We start from the raw sequence: 15,523 nt of genomic DNA on the forward strand, positions 1-15,523 counted from the left end.
GCAGCTGTGCCTGCTGCCTGGCTGAGCCACCCTTCACCCTCTGCGAGTGTTAAACCACAGCCCTCTGCTATACTCTCATATTTATCACTCTCAACATTACGAATCCTTGAACAACCTCAATGTCTTGTAATATACTACCCAAATTACCTAAATTAAAGCCGGCCTTTTAACAGATTACAGTCATACAAAGAGTTATGTCTGTCCCCATATTTCTCATAAACCACGTATTTTCCATTAACTCTTTTGAGTTTGAGCCCAAATCCTAAGCTAATGACTAGCTGTCTATGCTGAACCATCTATTCTGTGATCCTGAAGACTACAATATATGTATGTAATGAGGAAAAAACATTGCTTTTCCCATACCACTATTATATTTGTTGGAGATCACACCTGTCCAACTACCAAAGGTCATGCCATCTGACTTCATCACTTGTTATATCGTTGGTCCATGGTGTTTTCCATTATCTGTGCTGTGGTTTGAACGTCTGAAAATTGAGATACAGACAAAAACATGAACTCTGTTTCAGGCTCAATAGGCTCTGCAAACGCACACAGGTGTTTCAAGATATACTGGTTGATTGGACCTCCGCTAAGGTTATATTATGGAGAGCAATATAACGGGAATAGGACATTTTGAAGAGCACAGGTGTTACTGATAACATTAACGATGGCTTTGTTCTATTAAAGTGTCCCAGTAAGTCGTGACAGTGTGACAATGACCCAACATGCAAACTGCAAAAAACAAAGAGACACTTCTCGTAGGCTTCTGAAATGCTTTACGTTGCTTCTCACAGGCAATTTCTAGAGTATACATATTTGCATATTTTACACCGTAGCTGCAAATAATAGATACCAAAAGGAGAATACAGCAAGAATAATAGACTTGAATTTCATTAGTGGCTCCAACAATGCGCTGAACAATTTGATAGGCACAAACACAATTAACCCTGTGCTATCCATACAGTTCACTTCATTACAGAGTAATTGAGAATCAGACCAAGAAAGCTTTTTTTTTTTGTCACACTGTATAATTAATCTCTGTAGTTGAAGACAATAAATTCATCAGGGAAAGCCACATTTAGTCAGAGAAAAATCATGGATTGAAATGATTAGTTTTATTGTGTATAGCATGATGTGTCTACTTTTGCCTGTGTGCACTCTCACACAACAATGAGGTCAATCAGTCATTCAGTATTCATAAGCGCTGTTGTATTAGTGAATACAAGCCTTTTTTGTGTGTGTTGCATGTTGCTGGTTGCATGTATAGACTTACTAGTGTGCTTCTGCAACTTTTCAATTAATATTAAAGGAGTCCTGCTTCTCTCTCACACCCATGCATCATTGTCCACATGCGTGCATTTTGATGAAGTCCCTATAGATTCATCGTCCTTGTATGTACCCTTGGGTCCAGTCAAAAACAATATGGCAATCATCAATTCTGCCTTAGCCTTTTGATGCCAAGAAACATATTTGAGTGGATGTATTCATACCAGTATACACCATATGGTGCCTTACATAGAAGAAGAATCAAACCATAGGCCAACAATCACTCAATCAACAGACTCATAGTCCTCACTGGGCAGTATAAAGACATTACACAGAACACAAGGCACATAAACCAACTGGGAGTTGATAAAAGCAAAGTGAACAGAGCTGTTGAAATCAAACATCCAAGACTCACAAAAAAAAACTTCTTAACATGTCTCCAATATTGTTGCTCATCTGAAGGAAGCTTTGAAGAGATTACTACATGACAGTGTAGAGTAATAGAATTTGGCATACATAAAATATGAATTTACCCCTGTCTTCATGTAAGCGATAATGGAACAGCTCTCGTAAATAGGATTCCCTAAAAGAAATGGTTGTGCCATTCTGCAATATCAAAGACTAAGATGCATGATTAATGTCTGTCAGCCTACTCAGTTTGGCAGTACAACCTTCCCGTGTTTGTGTGGAGGGATTAAAAACGTTCATGTGAAAAATTGACAAACACATGAAAGGTAAGATTATACGTTTCACATGAGCAGATCAATTTTATCAAGTAATAAGCATGCAGTACAAAGTGGCAGTGTATGTAATGAGTGTATGCATTGATTTCTTTTGGCTTTGAATAATGTAAAAACATTCATCATGGTTTACTGTATTGGAGCTCCTACAGTATGTGCAATATGATTAAACAGGCTAATATGGAATATCTGTCAAATCTTACTTTTTTATGTAGGACTCAGTAATTAGCTCTAAAAGCTAAGTAACTCGTTTTTTTTCCTGTTTAGATTTTCATGTCAAAGAAATGTCTTTGTTCAGTCTTCTAAGAAAAGTACCTTGTTACTGTGAATGTGAGAAATAATAAAGCATGTAAGGAGTCTGAAATTACCTTCATTGCTCTTGAGAGACCTCAGAGCTCCAGTGTTAACGCCACTACCGTTCTTATTATTTAACTTTGTGAATTTATATATAGTTATATTGAATGATATTACAGAGTTCCGGATATATCAGATTTTTTGAGAAAGAGTAACCCACCAAAACAGAGAACAAATGTTACAATTATTAGTATTTGAATGTACCATGGAGTTGGTTGCAGTCTTGGTCGGTGTTCGTTTTCCAGTAATTCTGCACTTAGTGATGAGTTTTAGCCCGGCAGCTAAAACACAAACCCATTGCAACAACATCAGCACAGGCATCCAATAGCTTTCTTCACAATTGGCTCATAGACTCAAAATGGAGTCATTTGGCTCTCTCGGGCTGTCCAAGCACATGCCTGTCTCCAAGAGATTGCTTGAGGGTTTTTTTAAGTCTGTCTCTCATTTGGCATATAACGATAAAAAGTAGGCTCAATCTTGCTGCAACTTAAAAAAAAAAAAACACACATTGGAAATGTGAAGCTGTAATGAGAAGGCTGGCAGATGGGGTAATTCATCCTGGTTGTCCAAACAAAAAAAGGTTAATAGCTTAAGTGTTTGGAGCTCTTAACAGGAGAAAGAACTGACCTGCCACAAACTGTCTGGGGCAGCCCACAGCCTAACTTAATTTCCTGGCAACTGATCAGGATGGGATTGGATCAGCTTAACTTGATGTAGGTCAAGAGGAAAGAAAACATCTGGGGCCAGTGGGGGGTCATGCAATTATTAGACCCCACCTATGGGGGCAAGGCTGCTTAGTTCAGCTATTTAGATCCAATCATTGTTTTGAACTAGATAGGAATCACTGATCTGTGATATCCCTGTTTTTCTTTTTGGCGTCTCATTTAGAGGCTGACTAAATGAGGCCGTGGTCAGAATGACTTCTCAAACAGATAGTCAGAGGGAGGGGTAATTTGGAAAAAGGAATGATTTTCCTGCTAGACTTTAACCCATTTTGTAAAAAAAAAGATGTTTGGTTCTTAATGATTATCTTCTCCTGAGAAATGTCATCATTACCGAGGCCATGATGAGATTTCTAATTTGTTAAAACTTCTAAAGTATCAGTTGGCTGAATAATCCATAGCAAATCTGTTACGCCGTGTTATGGCAGTTGGCAGTAGTGTGCTCCTTTGACAATACGACACAGTAGTATTCTGTTGCCAATTCAAAGGACATGGATCAACGAAGAAGTGAAGGGATAATAGCGCAGGAGAAAATCAACCACCATCATACTCGTAGAACTTTATGTTCTAATCCCTTGTACTCAGCATTTATGGAAGCAGTTTTATATAATGAACCTAAAATTTTATGTGAAGAGATTTCTAAGAAAAAACTCTGTCTAAGAAATGTTTTTCACATAACTCCCACTGAGAAATATTTACAAAATGAAAAAGAAGTTCAAGCCCTTGTCAGCAATATTACTCCCTTCTATGTGATAGTGTTGCGCCTAATAGGATTATGCAAGAAGAGGCTGTGTGTGATGGAGAGGAGGGGAGACTACCATGATTTACAAGCCTGACAGGAACAATTAGGGGGGCACACTCAGTGGGTTATTACTCAACACAGACAAAATGAAAAGCTTGCCTTTCATTTGCATCAATGCAGCCATGAGGGAAGCAAGTGGAAGTATGGCTGGAAAGAGAAACTCTCCAACAAGGGAGCCTATTAAAAGCGAAGTAAATTATATTTTTCACAATACAGACAAACATTTTTGGCACAGACATGATTTGTTTTGCTTTGTGTGCTGTATCCTGGTAGTAGACTCTTGACACTTACAGAATACAACATGCTACAAATATTAAAGGCTGTGTATTGACAGTTGCTCATTATTATCTGTGTGTGTGTGATTGCCATGCACCATAACTGGTGGTTTGATACATAACACTGTGTAGAACTGTCATTTTGTGTTACACACCACAGAGTCTGTAATTATGGGCTGTTAACAGCTTTTTTTCCTATGAATTGAAACCAATGGGATTAATAGGCCGGTCTTTAAAGTAAAAAAAACAAAAATAACATGAGAGAACGGGTATTCACGGCTACAGCTAGTTTAAGATGATCGACGTTCATTATCATCCTTTCTATACAATGTAATCTGGCAGTGTTTACTTCCTGTATGAGTGAGGTAGATGAAACTCTACAAACAGGACCGCACAGCAAGAGCCAATTAGAGTAGCTGCAGTATTTCTTGGCTGGCCTAATGGGTCACGTGTGAATGCAGCAACGAGGGACTTCCAGCAGCTCCCGTCCCCACAACTGCTGAATAAATGAAGAGATCTCTCCAAAAAAGCACAATGTTCATTGACAGCTGATCAGTGATGAAGTGTGTGTGTGTGTGTGTGTCTGCTTGTCAAATGGTTGGAAAATGGAGTAGCATACCGATCAGTGTGGCAACCTGTGTTAACGGTGTACAAAGACCTGGGCTACTGATCGGGAGTCTGTGCACGCATTTCCTTTTGCCATACATTAAGTAGGGAGGAGATAGAGGTTTAAGCAGGATTGTTTTCATTTAATCCCACACCCACCTGCTCCTGCAGGATTTTGGACTATTACCGCCTGCTCCTGCAAAAACTCCATCCCTTGTTCCAGTTGTGATTTGGATCACTGCCGCCCTCAACAAAGTATTCTGTCCACATCCCACAAGGAAGATAATACATACAGTATGAGGCCTTTATGGAAATGATACAGTAATTCAGTTATGCTGATGTTTAACAAGTCACCTTCAGAAGATGAGAAATAAGCTTTAGCAGTGGTAAAGAAAAGTGGATGAAATATCTGTACCCCCGCAAAAAGAACAGATTCACTAACATAATTTGATCAATTGGGACCAATAACATTTGGAAAGTATATTTTTATTGTATCAGTAAGTAGGAATTAGCAAGAATGTGAGACCTTTGCTGTTTCATTTTCTATAAAAGAAGTCTTCTTTTGGATTGTTGTCTACCTGTAAAACATGACACAACATGAGGGTAGGTTAGGGTTACAATAAACACACACACACTCGACTGAATGTCAAACTATGCATATGTAATCAACCGTCACCATGTCTGCATTTCTTTCCCAGTACTCCCTGACAGGCAGTCGGTAATCTACAATGATCTAAGAGTGTTTTCAGTCACGATGCCTTTGGGAAATCCCACTTAAGGTTAGCAAAATGAAATTACCTGCATGTAACCGACTTGACATGCAGTAAATACCATTTTACAAACCTACATACAGCGCAAGGCCTCTCATATGGAATTAGACGTATAAAATATAAATTATATGTATGAAATTCTCATCTTATATTCATCCCTTATATCCCATTACAGCCCTCTAAGAGGATCAAGCTATGCAAAATGAAGGACAGTCTATGCGTCCCTTCTAAACAACGACCGCTCATTTCTCCTTTGCCTTTTCCGTATGAAAGGTCACACCAGTCCAGGATTTAACACTACAGTATATAAATTAATATAACGTATCATTATCTACAGTACAATGCAGACAAGCAGTATTAAAGGGGGGAGCTAACCACTGACATTTGCTGTGTAGTACCCGACACGGATACAGGCCACCAGCTAAGCAGAGCTATTATCTGGTTGGCAGTTCATCTTTCTTTCCTCAAAGAACTCTTCACTCGATGCCCTTTAGTAACAAACAATCAAACTCCTCGCATGGGATAAAGACCAAACAGTTTGGGGTTTGGTGTTGGTGTATGATGTTAATCATTTATTAGTGTGCTTCTGTTTTTTGTTTTCTTTGAATTGGATATCTAAAATATCTGTGTACTATCAATGTCCTTGTTTTCTAAGCAACAAAACAAAATAGTGTTTTTCTAAATAAAAGAAGTGCGAGAACGATGGAAACTATCTGGATGTGCATTGACAATGATCATCTTCACAGATTAGCAACATGTTTTTGACAGCGACCACAGTTTTTAAAAAGAATTCCCTCGGGTGTCATGTATACAGCACTTCTTGCTAATTTTGTTTTCAACAGAGAAACATTCATTTTTTATTCATGACATCTAAACTCTCAAATTACCATCAATATATGTTGTTCATTGTTATTCACTGGAATGAACATCCTCAAAGATTTCTTTGTAAACTGCTAAATCAATGTTATCAACATGAAAAGTTGTCTCAACTGCATGTTTATGTATCCACATGTTACACACTCTCACCTCCTTGAAGCTAAAGAGTGACACTCGAAGTCAGTTTGACAGCGGAGATGCTATACTTGTACAACCCACAACCTGCCTGCTGTTTGGATATAGAACTTTCTGTAGAAAATCCCTCATTGCTGAAGGACAACAATCAACATCTCATACTTCCTCTGTGTTAACATTAGCATGCAAGCTTAAGCTCACATGTTCCAGGTTTATATCTCTGACAGACCAAATCTTACCTGAAGCCCCTTTTAGCGAGACTCTGATCTGTGATGGTGACGGCCCAGTGGTCTAGTGGTACAGCTTCCAAACAGAACACCAGATGGTTGTGAGTTCAATACCAGGGCTGCCACCATTGTGCCCCTGAGCAAGGCACTTAACCCTGAGTTGTTCCAGGGGGACTGTCCCTGTAGTTAGTTCACTGTACGTCTGGATAAGAGTGTCTGCTAAATGACATGTGATGTTAGTGCTTTTCCAAATCTCATCATTCGGGAAAAACCTTAAACCTTTGATCAATGTTTACTGTATACTTTATCTCGTTTGATCTATAGATCACACAATGTCTAAAGTTACGTCTATAATGCCTAATTGTAAATAAAACATCCCCTTTATGTAAGGGCAGAAGGAAGAGACAAAAAGGCTCGGGAAAACACTGGTTTTATGGTTACATAATTGGAATCCTCCTGCTTTCATCCCCGAAATACCAATTTGCCTGAGACCTGTGTCACACAGCTATAATTACCTCCATCCAATTAGAGACAGATCTTTAGCTCAGCCTACAGCCGGTACCTTGAATTTCCTTTGCCAGGAATATTCCCTTTTGATTTCGGATCTCTTTTCATCAGGAATTGTGCCTTGCGTCAAAATCATGGTCCAAGCCCCCAACAACTTTAATTGGCTGGTATTCTGCTGAGTCACAGCAGCTGGAAGGAAAATGTGAACATGTATGTGTGTGTACATCTGTCTGGATTGCAAATTACCTTTATTGCCAGATGCACATTTAGAGCAAATACCATCTCCTCTGTGTCTCTGGCCAACGTTACCAACATACCACATACAGTAAGACATACTAAGGTACCATATATAGTGTATAGACACATGTTGGCGAAAAGAAGTCAATGGGCATTGGATGCTGCACAGAAACATTCAATAAGCAGTATATGTCCAGTATGTAGTGAGATCAGCGATGGGTGTTCAAGAGCACATTGTGCAAACCCAGTGATGAGTAAGCACTTCCACTATTGCTCTTGACAGATCTGACAGCTTCTCTGCAGTAATACGGAGCCGCAGCTTCATCTGAAGGGTTTATGAATTGAGACAGATTATTTGGGGAGTGATTCAGAACTGTCATTATTAAGTCCTCAATACAATCTGCTTCGATTCGGCGGTGCCGCCTTGTATAGCGGTTCGGCGAGACAAAGTCTGGAAACTATTCCGGCTAATATAGCCGTGGAAGCCGCATTTCCGAGAATAACCAGTGTTCCTCTGTGTGGTACGGAACAGAGTGTTATGACTGAGTACATGGGAGGTGAAGAATGTTGAGAGATGGAGGATTGAAATAAAATGAAGGATTCGCAAGTCAGTTAGAAAGATGGGGGGGGGGGGGAGTCTTTCAAACCCCAGAGCAGCTGATATATTCATGCAACACCGTGATTAGAATTTCTATTCTGCAACTGCAGTGCTAACAGCAAAGTCTTCTGTTCCAGGTAATGTGTGTCTGCAGGTCTGTGTATGCACTCACTGTATATAATATGATACTTATATAGTCTGTGATGTGAATGTGGATTAAGTGTGTGTGTGTGTGTGTGTGTGTGTGTGTGTGTGTGTGTGTGTGTGTGTGCGTGTGTGTGTGATGCTTACCATGTCTTAATGGATGGCTTGCGAGAGGTTCTTAGACATCATATTAAATGTCTAGTTAAAACAGATGGCCATATGGTGAGCTGAGTAGTATTACTGCTATAGAGACATCATGTATTTTCTTTAATCCATAGACGTTTGAATATACATTTAGTGTGCTTTCATTCATACGTATTATTTTTAATTATTTTTAATTAAACACCAGCTGCTTGAGGGAAAGTGGTACCTTCCACACACACTCCATTGAGTTTAGCTAGAAAATGGAGAAGAACAGTGTAATTTGCCCTGAAAAATAATTGCTGTGCGTACCAGAACGGTAATGGCAAACTCTTGTTTAGAGTCAAACTCTTGTTTAGAGTCAAACTCTTGTTTAGGCTTAATAAAACAAAACATTCAAAGTGTTTCCCAGAATCCTTTCACATGTTATGGACAGGTAGCCTAGTCCATGATAAATAACATTAAACATAAAAAGTTGTTCTATGCTATTTCACCTAAAAGTGAAGAAGCGAGTCGGACTATAGTTGGAACAAGTGACAATATCTTACAAATACAGATAAATAATGTTATAAATTACATATATGAAAGATTACAGTGATCAGCACTGAATGGAAAATGCCTTCATGCCTGCACGGTCCTGAGTGACATACTAAATCTAATTTAAAAACGCACCCGCGCTTATGTGGCCCATAAGGTTAAATATACTAATAGTTATGTGGGAATATTGCTTTCCTTGGTAATAAAGTATCATAAATCATGGCTCAAAGATGCTGTGTCAAGGGTTAATCCTCCAATATTCCAGCTGCACACAGCACAGTCTGCGTGTCTGCTTCACTAAATGGCCGGTGGGGTTAGTTACCACTGAGATAGCATATGAACACAAATGGAAAAACTGATGAGTAACAGTGATTTAATTTGGGTGAGCAGAGATGACATCTTCACGCATGAGGAAACTTCAAAGCCATATTTGGTGAGCCACAAACGATGCCCACTGAGAGTGGTGTTCTGGAGTTCTTATAGTAGCCGAGATATATCAAAGTGCTAAACTACACATGTGTGATTAACATTTTTTCATCTACCCTATTGAATATTGTTCGAAGCTCATCTCTTTTAGAGAGCAGCAGACACTGCATATCTTTTTACTAATTCCACATAATGTTTTGTTCTTCTGTGCTAGTCTGAGAGGCAGACTTTTTTTTTTTTGATAAGATAAAACCGGCTGCAAAATGAATGCATATCTGAAAATATCTTGATTAGTCGCAACAATATGGGCTGCCATGGAAAAATCTTTTTTCCAATTTGAAACAGTGTGTGTGAAGAGAAATGGAAACCAAGCATCACTGGGGCTCAGAGATCATTTCTTGCTTTGAAGTGTGTCGTGAACCTGCCGTTGGTGTAGACACAGACCAAGAGCAAACAAAATCTGGGCCATTATGTATTTAATGATGGAAGAGGAGGTACAACCCCCCCCCCACACACACACACGCACTACCCACCCCGAGAGACCGTAGCTGTTACTCTGTAGACTCTGTGGACAGCATGTCAGTACTGCTGCAAAGACTTAAACATAATATTGAGGCTGATATGTGCACAATGTGCAAATATTGAAATGGCTGCTATGCAGTGTGATTGAAAAGCATCACTGGAAATGATAGAGAATGGATGAATGGGCTGCAACAATAAACATTTGTTTTGTTTTTTTCACTTTATTCTCTCCAATTACTGTGATTGAGTCTTTTTAAATGGTATGCTTCACTGAGATTATTTTTGGGTATGTAGTCATATTATTCAAGGAGATCAGACTCACAGAAACTCAAAGTATTTGCAAGAAGGAAATAAACTGTCACATCCTGCAAATCAAAATGCTGGTGTATTATGTTTACAAGAAAAAGTAACAATTAAGAGAGGCAATTAAATGTGGTGATTACTATTTTTTTAAATACTAATGGATTCTGAATTTTGAGCATAGTCATGGTCCCCAGAGGATTATACATGCAAACATTTCCTCTAGCTACACCATGATGTTGACATTTGTTCAGAGTGAAATACCTTGACAGTTATGGGATGGATTGCCATAGAATTTGCTATAGACAAACGACGCAAGCAGATACATTTTAATGACTTTGAGGATTCTCTGACTTTTCTTCTAGTGTCACCAGCAGATAAAGTGTTCACTCATACAATATATCTACTTGATGGATTGGCACAATATTTGGTACAAACATTAATGTTTTCCACATAATAACCCTAAAAAGGATGAATTGTAAAGACTCTGATCCCCTGATCTTTCATCTGATGCCATCATCAGGTCTAAATTACTATGGAAGTATTTAGATGATAACCAAATACTTGGAAAACTAACAATTCCCATCAGCCTCAGCTGTACTTTGTGTAATGGTACGATCAAGACAGAAGGGAGGTGGGACTCAATTGCACGACACAGTGGCAGATAAATGTAGAATGGAAATAGTCTTTACTGAAAACTTTGCAGTTGCTATGGTACACGCATAGACAGTTGATCATACAAAGTATCAAGGGGTAATCCAGGAGCAGAGTCGGGTCACGGAAACAGGTTTGGTACACGGGCAGATACTCAGTGTAACAGCACAGCAAACAAGGATCAGGCAAGGGCAGAATCGAGTCACGGAAACCGGGGAATCAAGCGTTTGGGAACCGGGAACACGGGACTAATGCTGGAACTCTTGACATCGAAGTACGAGGACAAACTGGCAACAAGAGACAAACAAAACAGACTCTATATACACACCAAGAAGTGAGAGGGAACGAGACACAGGTGAGGACACTAACGAACAGATTGGGAACACCTGGGGGTAGGAAGTAGAAACAACAGAGAACAGGTCATTAACAAAATAAAACAGGAAGTACAAACACAACACAACACATCTAACGAACAGGCCGAGACCTAATACTTTAAACATTATGTTATACCTGCTAAACATCAACATGCTAGCATTGTCATTGTAAGCATGTTAGCAGGCTGATGTTAGCATTAAGATCAAAGCACCGCTGTGCTTAAGTAAAGCCTCACAGAGTCACTAGCATGGTAGACTCTTGTTTATTAACACTGAATCAAATGACAACCCTTGGTTTTCTAATCGACTGATTATCTGTTGAGTCAAATGTTTCTAAAATATTTCTTCTGAAAAACTCTCAAAATGATCTCAAAGTAAACAGAAATCATGAGTATCTAATATTCAAATCAATGTTTAATAGTTTGCAAATATTAAAACTCTTTAAGAACGATTGATACAAGCATTGTCCTAACTGAAAAAAATAATGAAGAGCTCCTCATTCCTTGTCTGTCGTTTGTTGATCCAAGGAAAGCGTGCTGTTCTACGTCCCCGATGCCAGATTATTTGTGTTTGAATGTAGTCTCAGGAGAAATGGGCACACAGTGCATATGCAAATAGATTTACAGACAACCAATTACACTGAAAACCTCTCAAACTAAAGTAGGCCACAAAGGCGAGGGCAAAGAGTCAAAGAGTGACTGAGGGTCAGAGACACAGTAAGAAGAAGTTCTGATGATAATGTGTTTGATTAGCATATCATATAAAGTGGATTTTAGTCTGATTGAGTTGTGTCACTGGTATGGACGAGAGGACACCAAGATACTACACTTCAAAACGGCAGTATATTATGATGGTTTTTATACATCATGATAAATAGTTACCCAGTAATCATCTGCAGCCAAAAGGGAAATAATGGATTATGTAACAATTCTATGTTACATTGATTATTTATTTTTCCAGAGACATTAATAGTGATTAACGGAGTTGTTTTTAATGCTTTTTGTTGCGATAAAACTAGAGTGGTTGTTTTTGTGAAAAGACTCCTAAATTATACCAGAGTAAATGCATTAGGAACTATTATCTGCTTAACCAGGACAATATCATTTAACAGTATGGCCTTTTGGAGAATGGCCACCATCTGTGTTTAACAAGGCGCACATTTCTTCGTGTGCGTATGCGTATGCGCGTGCGTGTGCGCGTGTGTGTGTGTGTGTGTGTGTTTATTTTAGGAGTGGAATGTGGATAATATGTGTCTGTCCATGCATTTGTTGTAGATTCACAAATAATAGGATTACTCTCGAGATGGATAATCTGAAAGCAACTCCAACGCCATGTTACCAGGCTGTACTCAGGCACAGCTGTGCTTTGAGTTTAATGCTAACGCAAGCCTGCAAACATGCTCACAATGGCAATGCTAACAATTCGGATTGTTTTGCAGGTTGTTTACAATGATCGCCACCTTACTTTAGCATGTTAGCATGTCAACATGTTGTGATTAGCACTAAACGGAAGGTACAGCTGAGGCTGATGGGAATTTTAGTTTTGCAGGTATTTCGATATAAAACATATCTGACAAATTAACATTTTGGCCTGATGATGCCGCTTGATGAAAGGTTAAGGGATAACAAAAGTTTGTACAAGTCATTCTGACAGGGACATGAACATCTGTACCAAATGGCATGGTAATCCATTCAAAAGCCACAAATGTCAACCTCGTGGTGATGCTAGAGGAAAGGTCTGGGGATCATTAGGTCATTAGGGTAATCTGGGAACTGACCTATTGGTGGTGCAAGAGGAACATTCATGGGAGGTCTTTACGAATCACCGTGTTTAGTTGTACCAAATGTCATGGAAATCCATTCAATGGTTGTACCACAAAAAAATCAAAAACTCAAAGCCACGAATGTCAACCTCCTTGTGGCGCTCAAAGAAAAGCTAAGTGGATCACCAAAGTCAGTCGGACTCATCCTCTGGGAATGTCTGTACAAACCTCAATGGCAATTCATCCTATAGTCTGCACCAAAGTGGTGGACCGACCGACCAACCAACCAATGTTGTCATCGCCACTAGCATGACTAAGAACTGCATCATCATCTGATGTGATGTCATCAGCTGTGTTCATTGCTCTCAAAACCTTTGAAGCCTACGTGTATGTTTAGTGCTAGTGCCCCAAAGGATCCAAACATCATTCAACAAACCCTTTTTGTAAGCAGGTGCAATCAGGATGTGTGAAGCAACCACTCACGGTGAGGAAGTCCTTGTGTATGCATGTTTGTGGCTATTTGCAGTGATCTTTCTTGTTCTGATCCCCATGTGTTTGCTGCATACAGTAGGAAAATACTCATGAATAATTTAGATAAAAGATCAAAGTTTATGTTTACTGCTTTAGTTTTTTCCTAATCTAATGCAACCTTTTCTCGTTCACCTAGGGATGCTCTGCGGATCTGAGGGAAGCATTTGACAGTGCACACTTCCCTCACCTGTGAGACTTTGGAGTTATCAGTAGAGATTGGGAAATCAACCAGGGGAAAAAAATAGAACAGTGTTTGTGTCTGAACCTCAACATTCTCCTTCAATCTTTTATGAAACATCTGCTGTTTTCCTGTTTAAAATTTTCACTCTCCAAAGCCTTCATTCAAATACAAACTTCCCTGTTTCAAATGGTGTATGACCACTTTAAAGTCTCTGCATGTACAATCTGTCCTCTGGGATTCACCATAATGAATGGTTAAGCTGACAGAAATCGGCAAGCAGTGAGGGCTTTTTTGCATAAATCTGGACACTCCCCTCACAGCCTTTGGCAGGTCAATGAACGGCATAGTAGAGAAGAGATTAAGGAAAGTGGTGGAGGGGTGGGGGATTGTCCCTACTTCTCAACTCTGTGTTGTTCCACTAATTAAGCACAGTGAGATTAAGCTGGTGTTGAGTCTAAGGGGGATCTGTGGTTTGTGGCGGGCTGGACTGGCATGCATGCAGTGGGCGCAGTCAGAAGCTCGTCATAGACCTATGAACAGGCAGGGCTGGGAGGAAAACAGACAATTAAATCAATAAGACAGCAGTAAGCAGATCACTGCAATGACTGCTGCTCCCCCTTGCCATTTTGAAAGGAAAACAATGATTTGAAAAAGATATTCTTCTCTACAGCAGCGGGATGTTTACACAAGCAAAGAATGGTAAAACTTTGGTCCTGTGGTGGCGAAGTTTTATGACATCTCTAACCTACAACCCCACAGTAATCAAAGTTAAAGTTAAATAGACAGACATGACAAACTGCGCTTTGAAATATAGAATTGACTTAAGGTGCTCTGGTGGTATTCGTTCTGCAATAAATTAATAAACTTGAAATAACTATCGCTGTGAAAGGTACGCTGGCAGGACTATAACTAAAATCTCAAGGGGCAATCTTATGAAGCAGAGTGTCAAACTATGAAACTCTGTATTGCTCCCATGGAAATTAAAAGGATTAGTTCAGAGAATTCACTGCCAGCCTTCTTAGAGTTACTGCTTTACCTTTTTAACGTGTGAGGTTTATGGTGTACTTAAATCCAATCAAATCACGTTTACTTGTCACATACACAATCATACTTGGTACAATGTGTTAACTTATTAACAAATAGAATAATATGTAACAAAATGAGTTAATTTGTTAACAAAGAGACACTAAAACAATATAACAGCATGTTTCAGATAAATACAACAATGCAGTAAACAGGACTAGAGAAAGTTTCAGATGAATGCAAACAATATAACCAGTACATATGTATATCATACATAAATATATACATATATTATATATGCATTATTGACAAAACATGTTTAAGATGGAGGCTTGGCAACTACAGTGTAGGGCAAATCTGGCAAATTATTCTGATGGCATATTTTTTGTGGAAATATGTAACAATTCCAACAAAAGTTGGTGCAGTCTATGTGTCGCTTTTGGCTCATTTATTCCAAGTGTTGCTGTGTCTTTATTAATACAACAATTAGAAATCCTACACAGAGGAGCTTTAAATAAAGCAAACTGCAGAGCTCGAAACTAACAGAACTAGATAAATAACTGCAAAAAACCTCAGTCATAGAGGATCGAAGATTTTAACTAAAGAGCGTTGACTTTCACTCAGTAGGGCAAACACATACCCCAAAAATAGCTTTATCAATTTATTCTCACAAGATAAAAACTTGTTTGCATTTGTACCCACAAGACAACAGACTTATCGTATCATACAAGACATATCATATTCCCAAAAAACATTTTGTTCTCACATTGAATATATTTCCTCAAATAGAGTCATCTTTGTGACTTGTAGCCG

The sequence above is a fragment of the Cottoperca gobio genome, chromosome 15 (assembly GCF_900634415.1).
Source record: "Cottoperca gobio chromosome 15, fCotGob3.1, whole genome shotgun sequence".
In the NCBI taxonomy this organism is placed as follows: domain Eukaryota; kingdom Metazoa; phylum Chordata; class Actinopteri; order Perciformes; family Bovichtidae; genus Cottoperca; species Cottoperca gobio.